The sequence below is a fragment of the Rhinolophus sinicus genome, linkage group LG15 (assembly GCF_036562045.2).
Source record: "Rhinolophus sinicus isolate RSC01 linkage group LG15, ASM3656204v1, whole genome shotgun sequence".
NCBI lineage: Eukaryota > Metazoa > Chordata > Mammalia > Chiroptera > Rhinolophidae > Rhinolophus > Rhinolophus sinicus.
The window spans coordinates 48,414,199-48,438,076 of NC_133764.1; the positions used below are offsets into that span (position 1 = coordinate 48,414,199).

At 36.8% G+C, this 23,878-nt stretch overlaps 1 protein-coding gene and 1 non-coding gene across 4 annotated transcripts in view; both read right to left on the reverse strand.

The window, feature by feature from the left end:
- The window catches only part of STAT5B (signal transducer and activator of transcription 5B), a 60,769-nt gene that overhangs the window by 25,935 nt on the left and 10,956 nt on the right, over nt 1-23,878 (reverse strand). The window lies entirely within an intron of this gene.
- On the reverse strand, nt 8,969-9,075 carry LOC141569115 (U6 spliceosomal RNA). Its single transcript, XR_012492507.1, has one exon. It is a non-coding gene; the product is annotated as a U6 spliceosomal RNA (small nuclear RNA).

The window sequence follows — 23,878 nt, forward strand, 5'->3', positions numbered from 1 at the left end:
GCATTTACATATATAGAAGAATGAAAAAGGAATGAAGAAAAGAATGCAGGTACTAATTTGCTTTTTTTTTCTTTTTTAACATATTTATTGACTTTTTTCTGAACATGAAAATGTTTCAAGTCTACTATAGAAAAATTGGAAAGCACAGAAAAATGCAAGGAAGAAAGTAAAACTCGAATATAATTCTGCACCCAATGAAAACTCTTATAAACATTTTGGTTTTCCTTCCGATCTTTTCCTAACACATACTTTAACATAACATCACACTATATGCAAAGTTTTTTTGGGGGGCGGGGGCTACAGAATAAGTGCTTATTGTCAGAGCACTGGCGATCTGAGAAGGCAGCAGGTTAACACCTTCAAAAACTGCCTTAACATTCCCAGATCGCCTTAGGGTATTTAAGAGAAAATCTGGGCGATCTTCCAGAGGCTAGGTGAGTGAGGGTTGGGGGTATGCATGGAGCCTTCCCTCTGGCAATGTTGTTCTCTGGTGGCATCAGCAACCCAGGAACAAAGATGGAAGTAGCCTGGAAAGAATGCTTCCATGTCAAGGGCCAACCACAGTTGTGTTCCGGGGAGTCTCCATTCTTCTTGCTGACGCAGTGAAGAATCAAAGCTCAGCAAGCTGATTAATATGCAAGCAGGGTTTATTAGTGATACTTCTCACAGAAAAAACCCCGACCTAGCCCAAGTGGAAGAGAGAGGCTTGGATATTAATAAGCTCTGGATATTAGTGATACGTTCTCAGGAAAGAGATTCGGCCTAGCTCAGGTGGGTGAGAGAAGCATAGGCTCCCGGTAATGTTCTCAGAGAAGAGTAAGGGTCTAGCTAGGGTTTCCAGGCAGGAATTCCCGCCCGTTCTCAGGAAATCTTTTCGCTTTCCCATTCCCAAATCCCGAGATATAAACTGTTTTCTGTTCTCCACGATGAATCGGTGAATCGTTTCCACAAAGTGACGGCCGATACTACCAACCACCTGGGTTCAAGGAGCCGATTTTCCCGATTTCCTGACCAACTTTTCTCAGGATTCGGGAACAGGAAAGCAAAAAAATTTCCTGAGAACGGGCAGGGAATTCCCACCTGGAAACCCTAGGTCTAGCCAAGGTGGGAGTGGGAGGAGAGGGAGAGGGAAGGGAGAGGGACACTGAGACTAGGTGGGAAAGGGAGAGAGAGGGAAAGAGCGAGCAGACGACGCACGGGCACGCAGGTGAGAGGGAGCTAGGGCCAGAGCCTGGCACTAATTTGTTTTAGTGATGAAGAATTGGAAAGAAGTTAAGACCTTACTATAGCTCTCTTAAGGAATATTTGAACAATACCAACAGATAGAAAAAGTATCTTGCGTCCTGCATTCATTAACTGAATTGACTCAAGAGACAAAAGAAGGAAAATTGTGGGAAAACTCTTCTCTCCTCGGGGACTCCTTCTCAGTCCACCCACGTAAAACAGCATCCTGGTCACTACCCACAGTCTGCTTTATTTTTCCTCATGTCGTTTATCACCCTCACATTTATCACGTATTTGTTTACTGTCCTCCCACTAGGGTGAAATCACCATGAACACAATAACTTTGTTTTGTTCACTGCTCCTTCTCTTGGGCCTAAACCAGTGCCTGGCACATAAGCAATCAGTAAAACATTTTGTTCCATAAGTAAATGTATACACACAATTTGGTCAGATCTTGCAGCTTTTTTCAAAGTTATTACGGAACAAGATATCATGAAATACTAAGGCAATAAATTAAAACAGATTTTATACTTTGGATGATTTTATAATTTGGATGACTATATTTACAGTGGTCTATTTGTTCCTTAATAACTAACATATGCCACAATTTGTAATTTTTCCTTTCAGTTTTTGTTCATTTGTTTTTGCCTATCTTTCCCACTGAACTCTTAAAAATAATAAGTGAAGGGAGCACATTTATTCACCACTGTGTTCCCTGGGCCTTGTACAGTGGCTTGCTATGGTAAATAGTCAATAAACATTTGCTGAGCAATTACATAAATGCCAAATATTTGGTAAATATTTCACAAGTCCTGCTGGCTGGGCATATTACAGGAGTCTATTACTGTTTTAAGACAGACAGACCATGGTGATATGCCATATATGTAGGGGTACTATGTAAACGTCACACTATTATGTTTTATGTTTTATATTAATTTTTCAATTTTTATCAAAGAATGTAATTCTGAGCTCCTAGAATTTGTCAAAATATTTTTATGGCTCTAAATAGGAACATGTCATAATATTTTCTAAAATGCCATTTGAAGACTAAATAGCTGGAAATAGAAGGTGGTAACCACCTTATTTTGATCAATACAACATACTTTAATTTCACTATATTAAAATGCTTTGCTAGAACTGGAAAACAGATTTTGCCTATTACTAGTCAAAAACGTAAAATAAAAATACACTAAATAATACAGAATCATTTTTATTTTACTTGTTAACTAAGAATTATATACACACGGAATGCGATGACTCACTGAGATTATCATGGAACAATTTAAAATAGGCAGTTTAGAAAAAACCACTCCCCCCCGCAACTGTATCAATAAAACGTAGACTCTAAGTACTGCTTTTCTTCACACATGTCAAAGCTCTTCACGCCCAATTATTAGGCTCTGCCTACACCTGGTACGAGCTGGTTCCCTACCCTTTCTCACCAGCCTTTATCTTGCCGTCATCGAATGCTACCCCACATCCCTCACATACGCAGGGACTGTACCTCTGTCCTTAATACATGCTCTCTTCTGCTTATTTACGGGCAGCTCCATCCTCAATGCATGATGTTCTGACAAAGGAAATGGTTTGTATCTTTGGTCAATTACCACAGGGGCTTCTTTAAAGACTGGAAAATGGATTCACCATCTTATTCTTAGCCGAAGATGAGAACTATTTGAGCGTTGCTTAGTTGCAGTCAGTGTTCATAAGCATTCCAAACAGCCCCCAACAGCCCTGGATGCCGAACACTGCACTTTCTGAAAGCATAAAGTATCTACACCAACTTTATGTACCTGGATGTGTCCTAGGAGTCCCAAATAAAGTGGACCCTCAGGCACTTGTTAAAAAAAAGGTTCTGAAGTCTAATAGCTCATAATGTTACAGGCTTATTGAAAAACCATAAAAATAAATGTCCGCTAACATAAATAAATCACATGAGTGGGTGGGATTTAGGGACAATTTTGACTCAATAATAAATGCCTCTTTATCAGATGCTTTCCCTTTTAAAAGTAAAATATAAACCTTTATAAAGAAAAATAGCACTCTGAACACTTCTAGGGCAGCGTGGCCAACGTCATGCCATAGCTAAAGTGTGGGGGCAGAGAAGTATGGACAGTAGACAACAGAGGCTCCCGTTGCAAATGGGCCAAAGGAGTGAACGAACTATAGCTTGGGGTGGGAGTGGGGGGTTTGAAATGTGTGCAGGGATTTGCTTTGCTGGAGCTGCGTGTATAATTTAAAGCTGTTTATAATTCCTAGCCTCCACCCCATCCCATCCTAGGGCCAAATAACCTAAAATAGGGTTCAAGTTCTGGAGATAATGGCAAACTCATCTAAATAGAGTCCTACAAAAGATTGAACCTCTTAAATCTCTCTGGGCCTCAGTTTCCTTATTTTGTGAAATGGGAATAACACTTAATGACCCTCTTGGGGTTGTTGAAAGAATGAGTTAATATGTGTAAATGCTTAAGACGGTGCCTGGCTCATAGTAAGTACTCAGTATTATTCTGACTTTTACAACATTACACTTACAAAGGTGGCTTCCTTCTCCCCGTCTCCGATTTTAACTCACTTTAACAAACTACATGTTTCCAAAGTCAATCCTCCACAAAGAACCCTTGCTCTCCTTAACCAATACCCTGCAGTACAAACTTTATCTTCCTTTTAAAAGATGGTACTGTATTCCCATTTTTCAATCAATTTCACTGGCACAGAGACTTCTATGGATGAGAACGATGGAGGGTGGAACGATGGAGGATGTTCTCTTCTCACCTCTGAGTGACAGAACTAAGAATTGCGAAGGGTGGCATAACAAGAGTGCCACAAGTACAGTAAGTCCTCACTTAACACTGATAGGCTCTGTGACTTTAAGCGAAATGACATATAATGTAACCAATTTTATCATAGGCTAATTGATAGAAACAAGAGTTAAGTTCCTATGATGTCTCATCAATATGACAACAAAACAACATTGAATGAAATGACTTGCTGTGTACTAAACTCAAGGGGAAAAAAGATGAATCCTGTCCCTTCCAAGGACACATCTGACTCCTACTAATTAAAGTATGAATTACTAGCAAAACATATTTTGATTCATCTAAAAATTTCAGATATAAGTTTGAAAAATAACATTTATTAGTGTTATTATCCACCATTCAGATTTATAATTTACTGTTATATACTGAACACTTACTGTATTATTTATTACAATAAGTGCTTTTATGAATCTACTCATATAATCCTCACAAAACCCTAGGAGGCAGGCACTATTATTATCCCCACTTTATAGATGAGGACATTGAGGCTCAACAAATTAAACAGGATTGTAAAATGGTATAACAACTTTGGAAAACAATCTGGCAGTTCTTCAAAAGGTTAAACATAGAATTATTATATGACCCAGCAGTTCCACTCCTAGGTATATGCCTACAAGAACTGAAACCTTTGTCTACAAAACTTTGTACACAAATGTTCACAGCAGCATTATTCATAATAGCCAAAAAGTAGAAACAACCCATTAATGGATGAGTGAATTATATGGGTATAAATGGAAGAATAAAATGGATAAATGGAATATTATTCAGACATAAAAAGGAATAAAGTACTGACACATGCTGCAACATAGATGAACTTTGAAAACATTATGCTGAATGAAAGAAGCCAGTTGCAAAAAGCCACAAGTGGTAAATTCCATTTATATGAAATATCCCAAATAGACAAATCCATAGAGACAAAGTGGACAGGTGGTTGCCAAGGGATGGGGTGATGTGGAGAGACTTTCATGTGTACAGGTTTCTTTTTGGAGCGAAATATTTGCCCCAGGTCCTACGGCACCAAGGGGCACCGTCTGGGCTGGTTCTGGGCGTTCTGCTCCCAGAGCCTGTACTTCTACCCCAGTACCATGCTGCCTTTGTCCTGAGGACTTGTGGTGGTTGGTCCTATTATTTTTTGTACTTTTCTGTGTGTTTGCTATATTTCATAATTTAAAGAACGAAAAGGAGTAAGAAAATAGGATAAGAAACCTAATACTGTAAGGCTGTGATCTGGGCAAAGACTTGGTCTAAATGGCAGATGAAATAAAAGGTGTATAAATATTGCTTCTGACCTGAAAAGTATAAGGCAAGGAACCAGGATTCAAAACTGTTAACCGTATTAGCACCATTTAATAACTAAAGGACTTTGGATAGAATATCAAAAGCAAGTTCCCTAGTTGTGTCAATACCAACATTTTTTGTTACTGTATTCGGTGGTGGCAGTTACCTACCAGTAGGAACTTGGTGGGACAGAAACAATTAAATAGTAGTAATAAAGGATTAAGGTTTTGTTCATATTAAATTTTTTGCGGGAAACGAGTAAACTTGTCATATCACCTCTAGTTGGAACTGGCAAAAATTTTGCAAAGTAAATAAATAGAGACCTCTTTTTAAACTAAAACACTGAAAGTTTCATAGAAAAATATCAAATAGATCGAAGGATATGAATATTTTACGGAAAGTCTAATTTTGGCGAGAAAATGTCAAAAAAGCCCCGCGTTACGACACGATTTGGCGGGAAAATGCCCGCTTACAAAGTGTTAAATTGACCTAATATCAAGTGAGAAGGTTAGAGTAAAACTAGAAGTAGGTCAATACCAGAGCCGTCCACTCTTTAAAAAAAAAAATCTAAACACTACTTTATAAGCTTATTAATAAAGAAGGTAATTCTCTAATAAAATCAGATTATTAAACAGATGAGAAGAGAACAGAAAGAATAAAAGTATTCGGCTCACAAAGAAACAAGGAAAAATTTGCCCAGGCAACATAGAGATGATAATATTCTGGGAAGGCAATCAGTCATAAATCTTTACGTCACAGCCAAATCATTACACATTATTTTGAGAAGAAGAATAAGCAAGTGAGGGAAGGACGAAGTTGGGAGGGAAGGATAAGGGAAGGGAAGGTCGAGAGAAGGAGAGGGAGGAAAAGAGGGAGGAGGGAGAAGGAAGGCTATTTGCTAAACATAAAGATCAAGTCTTAATCAGTGGGTTAGCATATATTTAAAAGTCTCACCTCATTATAAGCTACCTTGGCCAAAAACACACATCTCAAAAATAGAGCAGACTCAGACAAAGATCATCAGAACTGCTGAAATCATTAGGTGATACCTGTGGGAACAGGATTCCCACAGTGTCCAAGTATTAGCTCACATATTACGTATTATTCACAAAGGGAAAAGGTACATTTTCAGTGGGGAAGCTGGCCAACTCCTTAACCCAGTAATCAAACTACCCAATCGACAAACTGACAATTTAGGCCTCCAGATGTGATGCACTGAAAAGAATACACAAACCTCTACTCATGAAGAATCAGACAAATCCAAACTGTGAGACTCATGAACGACAGAAAAATGTGGAACAGTTCTAGATTAAAGGAAACTAAAAAGACATGATAACTACATAATTAAAAAAAAAAAAAAATCAACAACCACAGTTCTAAAGGACATTACTGGGACAATTAAAAATTAAAATCTGAAATGTAAGTTATATCTAAATATGGCCCATGTCTTGGATATTATATCAATATTAAATTTCTTGAGAGTGATAATGGCATTGAGGCACAGGAGAATGACCTTGTTCTTGGTAGATACGTACTCAAGGATTTAAGGGTAAAGTCATGATGTCTGCAACTTAACTTTCAAAGGAGAAAGGGAGAGGGAGGTGTTACCTAAATGCAATAATTGTTAACAATTGGGCAATCTAGGCAAAGTGTCTATGAGTTCATTGTTCTATTCTTTCAATTTTTCAGTAATTAAACAATTTTTTTGAATCAAAATTAAAGGCAAAAATTCAAAAAAAAAAAAAGAGAAAACATGCAATGCAAGTAGAGGTTTGACTCTCACCTTGAAATTGTCCCTGGTAGTACATAGAAATCTGGCCTTCTCAGACTTTGTGCTGCAGCTCGTACCGTGTTTCCCCCAAAATAAAACCTAACTGGAAAATAAGCCCTAGCATGATCTTTCAGGAGGACATCCCCTGAATGTAAGCCCTAACGTGTCTTTTGGAGCAAAAATTAATATAAGACCCGGTCTTATTTTCGGGGAAACACAGTAGGACGCTGTCACACACGTCCGGGCTCCCTGGCCCGCAGCAGGAATGCATGTGTGTTATCATTTCCTCAGAGTTGACGTCCATTTAGCAACTTGAACAACCCATTGGGAAGAAGCCACATCATTGCATTTTCCCAATAACTAAAAACATTTGCTATAGCCTATGAATAATGGCCATCTGAATTATGGAAAAGAAATGATTTGAGGCTGCCATGTAATCCTCTGTCGGCCTCAGAATTTCTAATGATGGTTAATACCTATCCATTTTATACTGTTAATCAAGACCAACTTGTCTTAGAATGTGTCTCTTGTACAGTGTGAATCCTTTAGTGCAGAAAATAAAAATTCCTCAGCCACTACAATATACTGAGTTTCCGTACCATTTAGATGAAAGAGAATCCCTTCCCCCTTGTTCTTAAGGTTTTTTTTTCCTTAAAAAAAGCAATTTATTAATAAAATTACACGTTTCTAGTATTTTCCCAATTAAAGTTCACAATCTGCCTCTTAACACTGAGAATTATGGTATTAAGTTTCCACTTAGCAAAATTTGCTTTGAAGAGCACCTTTGCACCAGGTTAACTCCCAGGGACAACCATTAGTTAGATATAATACATAATAGTGAGAAACTGGAAATAACCGAAATGTCCAAAATAGGAGAATGGTTAAGCTATAATGTTTTAATCTCATGGAATATCATGCAATAATTTACAATATAGAGGCTACGTTGAAATATAAGGCCGTGTAGACACATTTTTTAAACTAGTATAAATAAGGGGCCGGCCCGGTGGCTCAGGTGGTTAGAGCTCCGTGCTCCTAACGCGAAGGCCGGTTCGATTCCCTCATGGGCCAGTGGGCTCTCAACCACAAGGCTGCCAGTTCAATTCCTCGACTCCCGCAAGGGATGGTGGGCTGCGCCCCCTGCAACTAGCACTGGCAACTGGACATGGAGCTGAGCTGCGCCCTCCACAACTAAGATTGAAAGGACAACAACTTGATTTGGAAAAGAGGCCTGGAAGTACACACTGTTCCCCAATAAAGTCCTGTTCCCCTTCCCCAATAAAATCTTAAAAAAAAAAAAGTATAACTAAAAGAATGGTAAATGAAAAGCATACACAATATATATGCAGGAGGACAACTATCAGAAAAAGGTCAAATAGAGCTGTGAACAGTTGTTACATTTAGGTGAAGAAATTTTGGTACAATTTTTTGTAATTTTTGTTGTTAAATTTTGTTTAGAATGGAAAACTTGAAATATAAATGTAATAGTCATGAGTAATTGGTATGACTCACTGTCCCACAGGAACCAAACATAAAAGGACATGCAAAAGACACAGGAAGACATATTTCCCAACATGACAGTATCCAGGTTATAGCACTTTCTTACAAATTACGTAGTCTTGATTGAAGTAGGGCATGAAATAGTAAAAATTCAGAATTATAAAATTTTTTTAAAAAGAAACGCAATTCTATCATTTTCTATCAAATACAGAGCAACTTAATGTGTTTTCAAGTAGTGGTTCAAGACTACTAATAGCCGAGATTAATTTGTAATTTTTTTTTTTTTTTTTTTTTTTTTTTTTTTAGTTATCAGTATTTATTGTTTTAAAGGGGGGAAAATCAAATTAATGAAGGCATTGCAAACGACATTGCATTCTTTTTAAAAAATATGGAACGCTTCACGAATTTGCGTGTCATCCTTGCGCAGGGGCCATGCTAATCTTCTCTGTATCGTTCCAATTTTAGTATATGTGCTGCCGAAGCGAGCACTTAATTTGTAATTTTGACATCTATTTATATACACACACATATATATATTAAAGCCTTTAAAGTGTCTCGCACTCAATAACTATTCATATTATTCTTCTGTTTAATAAGCTCTTCTTCTAGAAGTAGTGTAAAAGTAAATGGTACAAAATATATTTTGAAGTATTTTTTTTTTGAAGTCCAGATAAAACAAAAAATGTGTATGTGGAGAATAGATGAAAAAAGAACAAAATTTTGGTATTTTTTTAACTTGAGTGATCTATAGAAATTCATTATATACTCTTCTCTCTTGTTTTGTGTGTGTTTGAAAATGTTTACATCAAACACTCAGAACAGTAAAAGGAAAACAAGAAGGCAAACTACAACTGGGAACAGGCTGAAGATGAGTGAGTGCAGAGGTAGTGGAGTTTGAATTTAGGAAGGTTTATTGTGATTTCTGAAAGAAATGTGGAAAGGAAAAAAGGAAAAAAAGAATGTTTGGGCAAGTCGTATTTCAAGACAAGAAACAGTATATACTGAGGTTCCTATTTGGCTCTTTTTTCATCTTTGCTATGACTAAGCAACTGTCCCTGCAAACTTGTACCAATTGTAAATAGAATGACTTGCATAGAAAAGCCACTTATTGCAGTGCAAGAATTCCTTTTCAAAAACTAAACTTCCCTTACTCCTAGTGACACACCTGTACACAACTGACCTATGAAAAGGCCCTTGAGAGTTCAAGGGTAACGAGGCAAGGCCTGCAGAAGCCTACAAGATCAGATCCCACACAGCCTTAGCCATTGGGGCCTAATTGCTCCCACTCACAGGCCAACAGAACTGGGGGAAAATCTTCCTGTTGTGCTGATATGAACTTATGTTGTGCCCAGAACCTGTATCTAATGCCACAGCAAGGTTGGTAGTCCCTCTTGGATTCTTCACTATCTCAGGAAGGCTGAACAGATCAGGCCAGTTTCTAAGAACAGGAAGGCAGCACCTTAGGGCAATCTTGCTAAGGACACCTTGAGATAATTCTCCTGAGGTTACACTCTACACCCTCTATGTACAATACCAGCACTTAACCAACAATCTTTACTATCAACAGTAAACCTGGGAACGAGACCAAATTGCACTGGAAAAGCACACCTACCCACTGAACCCAAATGAAGAGCCGAAGAACATAGTATTTCTCCCCTCTTTTCAGGTAGCTGCGTCCTTTGCATTTATTACACCAATAATCATAATCTACTTCATTTTTGCTTACAGATAGTTATTTCAATGTAAATCATTTCAAAAAACAAAATACAAAACAAACCTAAACATGTTTTGGTTAAAATAATGGAAGACTAAAATCTTCTCTTTTAAGAAACAAGTGCTTCGTCAGCTAGTTCCTTTGTTTGCTCACTGGATGATGTTCCATTTGTGAAGCCTGACTGACGGCACCTTCTGAAGATAAACCCAATGTTTAATATAATACTCACTGTGTTTAAGTAAAACGAGTCCTGCAGAAAAGGTGGGTCCAACAATGGTAGCAGGTGTTAAAAAGCTAATTTTAATTCTGAGATGAAATGACATTTAATAAGAGCTCAGTATGTCTTAGAAAATCAAAATGTTTGGCCTCGGGGGCAGGGATGGGGGGGTGTTATCCAGTATAAGAAGTAATAATGATATCAGGACATTCAACATTAAGATGAATTAAAACTGTGCACACAGTAACATTTACTACTGCATTAACACTGGAACTTTGCAATGAGATACAATTACTTTTGCTAAAACAAACTACTTTTTTCTGGAAATAGATTCTCTCTTGCAATAGATGTATTAGGATATCTACATACAACTTAGCACCATGAACTTGAGTGAATGTTCCTACAATGTACAACAGATGCACGGAAAAACTCCCACCTCTTAACTAAGAGCTTTTTGCCCCGAGACATCAGCTAGGATAATGGCAGAACCCTTCTGTGTCTGCTCTTTCACAGGCTGCACAGTTACAGGAAGAAGCAAAGAGCACCGATTTCCTTCCAAAAGGTCAGCTGCTTCAGAGAGACCAAACAGAAAGCAGCTGCTTCTTGCCAACTTCCCCTCCTGCTTCTGCTGCCTGTACGCAATAGTGTTTGGTTTCCAGTAAAGCTCCAAAGAAAAACAAAGCAAATGTGTGACCCAGAACCTATGCAACGTAAAGTGCCTCACTTGACTACATTAAAGACAAGCAGATCACAGGGAGCTACACTTTTAAAACAGCAGTGGAACTGGGAAGAAGTACCAGATTTAATGTGCACTTAAACACGAGGAAAAGGACAGGATTGGAACCATCCCAGACTTTATAGTAATGCTCAGAACTTTTTACCTAAAAAATAAGGGTATTTTGGCTATAGTAAATGTGACATGTAAGGTCCCTAGTTGATGGATATAAAAATAAATTGTTAGCTTTCCTCTTCTCAAACTAAAGTCAAATCGTTATCCAACATGCTAAGGCACTGGCCGGGTTCAATATTGACAATGAGTAGAAGCACATAAACAACGCTTATCTAGTTTCTTAGATTACATATGGAGAAAAGACTGTACAACTAAGAACAAAAAGGGAAAGAGGACAGAAAATATGACTTTAAGTCTTCTTTAGGTAGTAACCCCCAAATAGTTATGGAATAATACTGAAGATCGGCCCACTCCCAAAGAAACAACATACTGGTGTGTAGACTTCCTTAAATTAAGGGAGCATCTATGCATTCAGTCTTCCTAGCGGGAACAAAATTAGATCCTTTTGAATGTAAAAGTGAAGGAAGGAAGGAAAAATGAAACTTAAGTTTTCTCAGCCAGATCGGTTCCTGGCTTAGCTGTCTACATACAACTTATAAGACAATGTGACGAGTCCTTGAAGGGTTCCTAAAGCATGTCACTGGGCTCTGTGTGGTTTCTAACTCGTTAGTTTCAGATTGTGATGGCAACAGAGACATCAGGCTTTTTGTGAGACAAGCTCTTGTGTTAAAGATTCTAGGCTTTGATGATGGAAAGAATGTAACCCACTCCGAGACTATCTCATTTGAAAGGAAGACAGTTTGGGTTTCAAGGAAAAACTTGTTAGTTTGTTATATATGCTAAATTAACTACTGCAACCCACACTAGAAACTATTTCATGTTGGAAACAAAATAAACTATTGTTTCCGAGTCTTTCCTATACTTAATCACCAAACCTTACATAACAGCAAAGGAATTGGCACAGAAAGAAGAAAAAGTACTACTGGTAGCAGTAGTAGTAACAACAGTAACAGTGGCAATAATAAATATTCAAGGAGCTCTTACTATGTCATGAACTTGTACACAGTTATATGCCCTTTATATGTGCCCTCACTTAATCCTCATGAAAAGCCTATAAGGCAGTAGATTATCATCCCTGTTCTCTAGAGGAGGAAATAGGTTTATGGGTCAGGAAATTTGCCTGCAGCAAGTAAATCAAGGAGCCGGGATTAGCATCTAGGCTCATGCTCTCAACCCCACTAGTTTACTTATTAAAACTCCTCACCCAACCAAATGAGTTTTTCCTGACCATACCTGTGGTTTAACACTGCTTTATGATAAAAACTACAAAGTGAATTAAGACGAACTGTAACTCACAAACAGATACGAAAAATTATTTGACAATCCAAAAATGCTTTAAATGGAACTTGTTTCCCTAAAGGTCAGAGAACATCAAGATGACAAACCTTCAAACAACCAAAGGAAGCCATATTTGGGGTTTGGTGGTTCACCTTCATTCCTCTAAATCAATCAGAAATCAGCTGAAAAATCTTTAGATTGTTAAAGGGAGTGGGAGGAGAATAACGAGAACAGTTCTGGGGGTGGGTAACTTTCCAATGAGGCCAAAACCTAGATCCTGACCACTTGTGGTCAGAATTGACATTGTGACATTTCCTATAAGAAGGAAAGTGGTTGTTTGTATTTGTTACATTTGCTTCCAAATTCCTTACTGGGTTTCCATTAGCTACATTATTATCCATCACCAATATTTACCAGGGAACATCCTAACCTCAGGTTTTCTGCCTGCAGAAAACATTTCTCATTAAAGGGACAATAATCATTAATACAAACGAGAAAACAACTCGTGAAATAGTCTACTGAGTAAGACGGGATAGTAAAGGATACTGCAGTCAGTTGTCATCTGGTTAACTGTTCAATTATACCAATAATTAAACATCAACTGACCTACTGCAGATGCACATATGAAGTTACAGATTGGGTATAAGTGGTAGATTCTGCAATCACTGATAGACACTAACATGAAAAACGCAGAAATAACCACGTTACTGTGCACAGTGTACATTAAATAATTCGCTAAATGTTAGGCGATCATGTGGGTTCACCAAGCCACGCGACTTAGAAGGCATCACTCTGATGTGGAAGATGAATGTCACAGTGGAGTGCCACATGTCAAAGGGAAATTGGGGACAGGGACACCTGAAAATTCCATACTCCTATGAAAGGTACCTCATACAGTCTTTAACGCCTTTAGCTAAAAAAAGAACACAATACTTGTGTCCTATCCCTTTTATCATTTTGATCATCCCAGTTTTCAAAGATGGAATGCTTTTACCTCTAGAATTAGAATGTGCTCTACCTACACTCTGGGCATAAGAACGAAAGCAATTTTGAGTTACCTGTTGCTCAACCACGACACTGTAAGTTATCCCAGGGCAAGAACCGTGTCTCATTCATTTTGATTCCCTCAACACCGTACTTGGTACGTGGTAGATGTTCAACAATCGTGTGTGAAATTAAATACAATTTTGGTAGCCTTCCATGTGACAAAAAGAACCTAAATGGGGGGAAATGGCTGGTAGGTCAGTTATTTCCTTCAAGATGTTATTTTTAACACTGTGGAGGTCATTAACTTGAATCCTTGTTACAGGAATAATGGGACTGAATCATACTTTACAGAAACTGTGACGGAGGTTTTGACTCATCATTGGTGCTAATCAAGGTAAATATCATCACAAACTGCACCATTCCATAACCATCGTGACAAGTTGGTAAAAGAGCTAGTTCCTCATTGCAACCGTTTCAAAGAGAATTAACGTGAAAGGCAAAGATGCTAATATGAGCTGAAATTCCAAAGAAACCTTTTTCTTTACACTAATATTTTTTTTCCCTTTTAATTATGTCTCAAGAAAGAAGTTGAGTATAAACGGAAAGCACAAGGTTTACCAACAACCCACTGCTTCGGTTACCATGTATACTACCAAATACAATTCAGAAAGCTTTATTATTGGGCCAAAACAAGAGGATGAGGGTCTACATCTAGAATGGAGATTAATGTTGGAAGGATGACTCAGGACTAATGGCATCGGTCTGACAGACACTGAATCTATTTTTTATTTTTTTGTAATCTCCTGAGCGTTCTTTAGCTACAGGATCGAATGCAAACTCAGGAAGGTATTTCAGTCAATTCAGCCATGGTTGACTACAGACTATTTTTTATTCAAGACGTATTTCCATGTAGCAAAATAAATTTAGCAAATGAAAATAGAGTCTTGAATTGCTATGGATGTCCCCTACCCTGCCAAAAATGACAAGCTGCTTCCTCAAAACTGTCACTAATTAGCAGCTGCTGCTGTAAAGAAAACCAAACTAAGGGCCAATAAAAGCTTATTGAATTGAAAGCGGGCCCTATGACAAGGAATGGGAAATGCAAATGTCTATTTGTGACCAGTAAACTTTCTAAGTGGGGGAGACCTGGGCGCAGGGAAATAATGGCAATAGATGGCCATTCATACGTAAACAGGAAGGACTGGAAGAGTCTCCTAGCTCCTGAAGTCACAGAAATGCCAGGGGACTGAGGTTAGTAAATTCTGTCCCAACCATTTCCACCTCTCCAATAGGAGCCAGTCTTGGTTTGGGGTAATTCTTCATTGTCAGTACTGGTCTCTCGCACACTACCACCTGCATTTGTAGACGTCATAAAAATCGCATTTAAAAAATACCTTTCATATTCTAATGGCTGCGGCCCAAATTCTTATGATTGAATCTAGTTGTTGACCCTCCTCCACTTCACAGGTTGAGAAAATGGATCAAGGTAAGCAGAAGTGGTCTGCCCAGTGTAAACGAGCAGGGGATATTAGTGCTAGAAAATCACTTCACTGTGTCCAACGGTCAGTGCAAGCAGACTTGGAAACAGCTTGTAGATTAAGCTCCAGCTTGAAATCTAAATTGCACAGGCCACTTTTCAAATCATACTTCAAGGTTTCCCTCTCTCCTGCTCTTTGTTTCTTTGCCACTCAGATCTCCCCGTATACTTCCTTTTTCCTCAACCAGTTAGTTTCTGCCCTTTAAAAAAAAATTTTAAGGGTATTTCCTCCTTAGTTTTGGTTCTCTTACTCTCTTTTCCTCTCTCCCTCTAGGTAGACTGATAGAAAGCCATTACTACTTTATTTAGATTTGAACCTTACGGTCAGGTTGTCTCTGTAGTAACTACTCAGAAAAATGAGAATGAAAAAGAAAGAAAAAGGGAGGGAATCAGGGAGGGAGAAGATATAGTGAAAAGAGAAAAACAGAGAAAATAAACAAGTATGAGCATATAATTTCTTAATGAAGCTGTAATGAAAACCTCTTTTGTACCTCCTGTCCTTTATGGAGAGTTTGTCTTAATGTCTATAAAAACAATTACAACAATGTACCCGTAATTTTCCAGTTCCTAATCAGGCTATAAGAAGGAGAACAATTTGCTTTATGAAACATGGAGAAAGACTAATCTCTGATATTACTGTCAGTGCAGGTTTATCAGCAAGACTTAGAGGAGATAAGCCTACTGACATACAGATGAGGAATCACATTTTCAAAGCTTTAATAACCCCCTAGCGGTATGCACCAAGCTGCTGAATTAACTTGTCTTTAAATACTTACTGTGTATGCATCACTGGCTAAGTCTAGGTACAAAGCAAAAACTAGAAATACAGAGGGAAGAAAGATGGTCAAGTCTCCGAGCAAAAGGGTCACATGTATATATGTATGTTATATATATATATATATATATATATATATATATATATATATGAATAAACCAGACAGAAAGGGACAAATATTATATGATTCACTTATATGCAGTACCTAGAATAGTCAAATTTATACAGAAAGGAGAAGAGTGGTTGCCAGGGGCTGGGGGAGAGGACAGTTTTGGAGAATGAGAAAGTTCTGGAGACGGATGGTGATGGTTGCATGACAGTGTGACTATACTTAATGCCACGGAATCATACACTGAAAAATGGTTAAAATGGTAAAAGAAATATTTTTTATGGGGAAAAAGCCAGTCTTGCCTAGTGAACTCACATTTCTTCCATCTTTAACTCTGAAATCCAAGGGAAACAGAGCATTTGTTTTCCTTTCTCTTTTTATCTTCTGCAGTAAAAGGCATACTTTCAGTCCTTCTGAGGGTTGAAGCAGTCTCTGAATATACCCTCTCTATTGAGATTAAAGGGGAATAAATGGAATTAAAGTATCTACCACACCAACTATGCTTATTATCAAAGATGAGCATCTGCTTACCCTAAACAAAGGTACCTGGATCAACCCTCTTATAGAAACAGTATTTATTTAATAAATACTTACTGAGCACCTATTACATGCCAGGCTCTGTTCCAGGTACTAAGGATATAGAAGTGAACAAAACAGAAATGCCTTTTATGGAACTTAAGATTGGATTCTAGTAGCTAATAGGAAATACTTGAAAGTTTAAATAAATACAGCCTAAGCTGTACTTTCTCATTTTTGCTATTCATTTTCTTCTTTGTATTTCTGTTTGGGGAAAAAGGATACCACTTGACTGTTACAGAATCTTACAGGTAAACAACAAAGTCTGTGCATTCAAACCAATATTTGGAAATAAGTTTTCAAAGCATCTCACCAAAATCAGACTAACAGGGGTGATGACTGGCTTTGGTGAAAGGCCTGACGATGTGAAAACAATGTCTGATGAAAACAGGACATCTGCTCATCCGTCAAGTTGATCACCTTTATGGAGCTATAGGACATGTGGGCAAAACAAATCAGGTCTAATCAAGGATTCCATGGGTAAGATCATTTCAGTGAGGTATTAGTCCAGCTTTTTTCCAGGATACACAGCTTTATTTACAGGATAACTTTCATGCTTGCTACAATCAAATCAAATCATTTATCTTTCAAAGATGATTTGCAGATTCAATCTCCAAAAGGTACTAAAAATAAAGAGCACGGAGTTAAAAATTCACAATGGGACTTGAGTTCCTACCCACCAATGCACAGCAGCACAAGGTGGTAGGTGACTAGCAAACATTTAGTTTCTTCTTTTTCCCATAGAATAAAATATAGGTCAAATTCTACTAAAACGACAAATACCATCACAGTGAAAACCTAGGCATAACAAAAACATTTTGAAACACTTGAAAATGCACCACCTGTTTTCTCAAATCAACACAACCATCTTTTGTTCAATATAATGAATATAATAAATTTTCAAACAAAAGAATCAGACCCCTTGGAACATAACAACTTTTGTATATGCTCTTAAATTTTCACCTCAGAAAATATATTACATATTCTAAAATAGGTTGTCATATTATATTGGGAAAAAAATATTTTTCAATTATGGAAATAATCCCATTGTATTGAGGAATTAATTACATTCAATAAATATATCAGGATGTTTTATGTGTTATAATTAACCTACTTTTGGCACCATGTTAAAATAAAGGGGTTCCTACAGCCTACCTAGTAGTAAAAGCTACTGAATGTTTTATTTAACGTTAAAAAGCCAACTAATTTGGCTTCGATGTCAACCACTAGTCAAAACAACACAGACATTCTATCCTTTTCTTCAAAGGTTCCTTCTAGAATCAGAGATCTTAAAAGACCATTAAGATAAACTAAGTAGGAAGAACTGAAGAATGGAGGGCCCTGGGGCGTAGGCATTACCTAGATTACCTTCCGAATTTGTCTACCACGCGGGCCTCCTGAAGCTCCATCTGTTCAGTCTTCTACACACGGTTCGCATTATCATCACCTCACGTATAAAGAACGGAAAATTACTCCCCTCCCGTAGGTACCTTGTAAGACTAAACTTTGAAAGGAAAAATTTCATCTGTAGCTAGACGATGCCAAATTTCAAGCCTTAACTTTAAGTACACCATAAAAAGAAATAGTAGCTAAGACCAAAAGATGAATCCGATTATTTTCTAGACAAACTCATTTACACACACACACACACACACACACACACACCCAAAGCAAAACAAAATAACAACAAAAAAAAACCCAACTCAGCCTGAAACTGATTGGACAGCTGAGTAACACCTAAAACAGAATGGGTTGTTTTTGGTTCCAGAGTTGTAAGCAAGGTCATACCGTGTTTCCCCGAAAATAAGACCTAGCTGGACAATCAGCTCTCATGTGTCTCCTGGAGCAAAAAATAACATAAGACCCAGTCTTATTTTACTATAAGATTTGGTATAATATAATATAATATAATATAATATAATATAATATAATATAATATAATATAAAAGACTGGGTCTTATATTAATTTTTGCTCCAAAAGACACTGTAGAGCTGATTTTCTGACTAGGTCTTATTTTGGGGAAACACGGTGTAGGTGACAAGAGATGACTTAGGTTGGTGCATCAGTTTATTATCGAGGCCCTTGTATCTGTAATAAAACAACAGGCAACTCCCAACCTCTTCCCTGTACCCTCTTCCTGGTCACCTTACAAATGAAATCCTACTCCATGTTTGTTGTTTGAAACATGGAACATTTTCTCATAGAAACAAAGTTATACAGAGATTTTGAAAAATTCCTAGGTAAGCCCCAAAACCTGTTGATCTATAATCCTACAAAACCCAATCACCCTTTATAATTTTGTTTCTGAAGAAAAAGATGTTAGAATTTCAAATCAGGGATACCATTAGTGACAAAATAATGCTTCTCTCCCTGTCTATTCCCCATTCCAGCTCCAACACAGCACAAACTGGAGAAGTCTGACTCCCAAGAAAAGAGAAGAGCCTCCAAGGATATGGATGATGCTCGACCACGCTTTGGTGCAGCAGTTTCCAAAAGAGGGAGTGCATCTGTGTAGGGATGTGTGTGTTTTAGGATGGGCGTCTGGTGGGAATTTAGGGGTGTCAGCTTCTTCATCTAAGAGTAGATTCTGCGGGCTTACAGAGCAGTAGCTTCAGTTTCCAGAGGACAAGACACCCTATTTGAATTTGAGTTATTTGTAAGCTAAATGTTAAAAGTAGGAGACAGCTATATTGTATTTGATTTCTTTAGGAAGCCTGTGACTGCAGTCTAACATGATGGCCACTAGCCACATGTGCTATTGGGCACTTGAAATGTGGCTAGTGTCACCAAGAAACTGAATTTTAAAATTTTATTTCACTTTAACTTAAACGTAAACTTAAAAGTTGCTGCTCAGTTTAGTTATTGGAAAACTTTCAAGTATGTTTGGAACAACTTGGGTATGTGAATCTACTTTATCAGTTGCTCAAGTAGAGATTTTATGAAATCTGAATATATGTTTCTGGTGAAAATTTTGCATACAAATTGAGATACACTATAAGTATAAAATACCCACTAGATTTTGAAGACTTAGAACAAAAAAAAAGGAATGTACAATAGCTCATTAAGTTTTTATACTGATTGCATGTTGAAATGATAATATTTTGATATACTTAAGAAAAAATGCAGTATGACAATTAAGTCCACGAACTTATCCTAGAAAAAGTGCTCCATACCTCATTGCTGAATATTACTACGGTCACCCTGGAAGTACCCCCCCTTGGGAAGTTATGCATCGATGCCAGCGCCTAGTACAGCCTTCAAAGCAGTTTTGGAACTCTTTCTGGAATGGCCATCAGAGCTGTCATCGTATTACCCTTAATGTTCTGAATGTGATCAAAATGTCTTCTTTTATGTTCGGGTAAAGAAAGAAGTCATTGGGGACCAGATCAGGTGAGTAGGGAGGGTGTTCCGATACAGTTATTTGTTTACTGGCTAGAAACTCCCTCACAGACAGTGCCGTGCGAGCTGGTGCATTGTTGTGATGCAAGAGCCATGAATTATTGGCGAAAAGTTCAGGTCATCTAAATTTTTCACGCAGCCTTTTCAGCACTTCCAAACAGTAAACTTGGTGAACTGTTTGTCCAATTGGTACAAACTCATAATGAATAATCCCTCTGATATCAAAAAAAAAGGTTAGCAACATCGTTGTACCAAGTTCCTGAACTTAATTGTTAGACCTCGTATAATTAAAATTTATTTCACCTGTTTCTTTTTACTATTTTTAAGGTGGTTACCATAAATTTACATTTCTATGTGTATTGGACAGCACTCATCTATAATATTTTACATATTTCATATATAACTTTTGTTTACAATTTTTTAGTTCATATGTCTTTTTTTCTTTTAAGTCATTTATTTAAGTGTGTTTTTTCAGGACCCATCATCTCCAAGTCAAGTAGTTGTTTTAATCTAATTGTGGAGGGCATAGCTCACAGTGGCCCATGTGGGGATCGAACTGGCAACCTTGATTGTTAAGGGCATAGCGCTCTAACCAACTGAGCTAACCGGCCGCCCCAGGTTCCTATGTCTTATTTGTAACATTTATAACTTTCTTCCTACATTTTGCTTAGGAGGAAAAATTTTTGAAATCAATCTTAAGCTTTTAAATTAAAAATTTTAAATATATGTAGTCTTACTGTGCTTACTGAAATGTTAGTACAAAATTACACTATTTTGAGTTGAAAGTGTATTGTTTTTAAAAATTATTCTTCTGTTACAAAATCTCTACGGAAAGGTATGTTTAAGAAGACTAGATTTAGTGATTTCTTTAATGGAATTACTGGTGATTCTCTACCATCTGTCCGAAGAATGTGAAATTCATTTTTCATTAGGATATAAAAATATATCCTAATGCATATTTCAAAGGACATTCAGGCAAATTCTTACCTCTCTTACTCTCTGAAAAAACTTTAATGATCCAAATTAAATGTCCAGTAATTAAAACAATGTGGTATATTCAGAAACACACTGATCTATGAAACAGAATAGACAAGGAGCAGATCTAAATATGTAGGAGACCTTAGTATATGATAACTGGCCAGCCATTTGAAATTGATTTAGGTTAAAATTGTTCATACATGAAAAACATTTAGCTCAGTGCTTGTAAACAGTGAGTAATCAATAAATATTAATTATTGTTATTTTTAGGAAAACAAGACTACATTCCCTCCTCACTTCTTACACAGAAGTCGATTCCTGGTGGATCAAGAGACTTAAATGCAAAAAAAAAAAAAAAAAAAAAAAAGAACCATAAAATGTTCTAAATGAAAATTTAATAAATTTTGGATATGGGTATGGATGGTTTTTCTAAGCATGTCTTAATAGCCAGATCAGAGAAGAAAAGACTACTAAATTAGACTATATAAAAATTTAACATTTTTGTAGTGCAAAAAATACTACACAAAGTTGAAAGTCAAAAAAAAAAAGGGAAGAAATTACTTGTAATGTGTAAGACAGAAAGATCTGGGCAAACTCAAACACCTATAACAGAAAAACAGGCAAATTACATAGAAAGGCAAATCACAAAGAGGAAACAAAATGGCCAATAAACATGTGAAACACTGTCCAACTTTGCTAGACATCAAAGAAATACAAATAGATATGAGAGGCTAGCACAGATATAAAAGCCGACAATACTCAGTTACGGAGGGAGGATGTAGGGACATGGCCATCCCCTTCAAGCACTAGTTATTGGTGGGCATATCCGCTGGGATTGTCATTTGGGAGGGCAGCTGGCACTATCTATACAAATGACTCAGCAATTCCACTTCTAGAGCTTACATCAAAGAGATGGTCTGGTAAATATGAAAAAAATCCACTCAGCCTAAGGATCCGCACCATGTTGTTGTTTATAAAAGTGAAAAACTGGAAACAATCTAAATATCCATTAATAGATTAACTAAATTATGGTAGGGCTCTACAATGGAATACAGACCCTTAAAATGTTAAAGTGGATTGATATTTATTAAGTTTCTGGGGGAAAAGTTCCTCCTGAGCCCTTAAATAACAAGATCAGACTAGAGGTTTGTTTTAACCATAAATATGGATTATTTGTTCTCTTCTCCATGTTTCCAATTCCATTACCTGTGTTAATGGCAGCTGGTTGTTTATATTAGGGGCTTGTAACTAGAGTCTACGAACCTTTCAAAGTGTAAGCAAAATTACATGTGTATGTGTATTTTACTGGGAAGAGAGTTACTGGTTTCCTTAGAGTCTCGAAAGATCCCCTAATCCCCAAGTGGTTAAGAACCATTGGCACATACAGTATAACGGGTCAAGGTGTTGTCTAACTGCCCTAAAAAGCATATGTGATTCTACAGCCCATTCATTCACTAGTCAACAAATATTTACTTAGTATTTACCACGTCTTACGTTGATTAGTAGCTAAATTACAACAAAATTTTGGAATACATTACTTTATGCACTTTGGAAGTATTTTAAACACACACACACACACACACACACACACACACACACACACTCATCCATAACCTCAAAAAGCCCTCTAGCAGCTAAGGACAAAAAGCAGATTAAACAGTTTCAAACAAAATTATGTTAACTTTTGAAAGAAGTAATTTTTTTTTTACAGTCTTTTGAATCTTACATACATTTGAGTTCCCTTAATAAGGTAACCTTAAGATTTATAGACTGAAAAAAAGACATCTTTGTGAGGATAGGCAAGTTCTCAAAACCGAATAAAGACCAGAACACAAACAAGTAGTTTTAAATGAAGAAAGTAATGTCATTTCATATATTAATTTTAAAAATGTTATATAATTGACTGATGCCATATTACAAAATATGTGATGCTAAATTTGAGACCCTAAATTTATATACCTTATAAAATATCTCTTGGTTTGATGAAAGTGATTCAGATACATAAGAGAAGAAACTGGTCTAACTGGTCCCAATATCACAGTAATAAAACAGATTACAGGGCAAATTAGCAACTACAAAAGAACTGAAACTGCAGGAAAACATAATTTTGGATTAAATGAGATTACCACATTTTCAGGAGGCAGTAAAAAGTGATCAGCAAAAAGACCCATAAGATCAACAGGATTTATTAATGAAGGCACAGTAGGAAATATAGGGTAATAATTTTGTTTTCAACACATAAAAATATTTATCTTCATGAATGTAAATTAACTGCTCATGTATTTAGGTATACAAAGCACTAAAAGATACTATATGATTTCTTTTATGCTTTAGTATTTTCAAAATTGACTTAAATAAAATTCTATTATAGCAAATTTCATTACAATAAATTCCAAGGCACAATCTAAGTTAAGGTAGATTTTTACTGAGATGAATTTTACATAAAATAAGTAGAAGTGCTGGGCTCCAAAATATGTATTTTTTAAGATTGTAATTTTGTTTGCTACAAAGTGGTAAGTCCTAAATAGCTGTGCTTCAAAAATTCCTCTAAAACATTAACTTGCAATTTAGTTTCATTTTTCTCTTTTAAATTCCTTAAAATGTTAAAATGCTTTTAAACACTAAATCTAGTTACAAAGAAACTATTCAATGTAAATTCAATTAAGGCAGAACATAAGTCTCTTGTATTAACAATAACATACCCAAGAGAAAGTATCTTTCACTAGAGATTTCCTTTACCAGATATTCCCAAATGAATACCATAATAAACATTTAGAGAAGTCATTAAGCAGTATGCCTAATGGAATTACAAGAAAAATAAATCCATAAACCCAGCAACCTTTGTAGGTATCATTATGAAAGAGAAAGCTG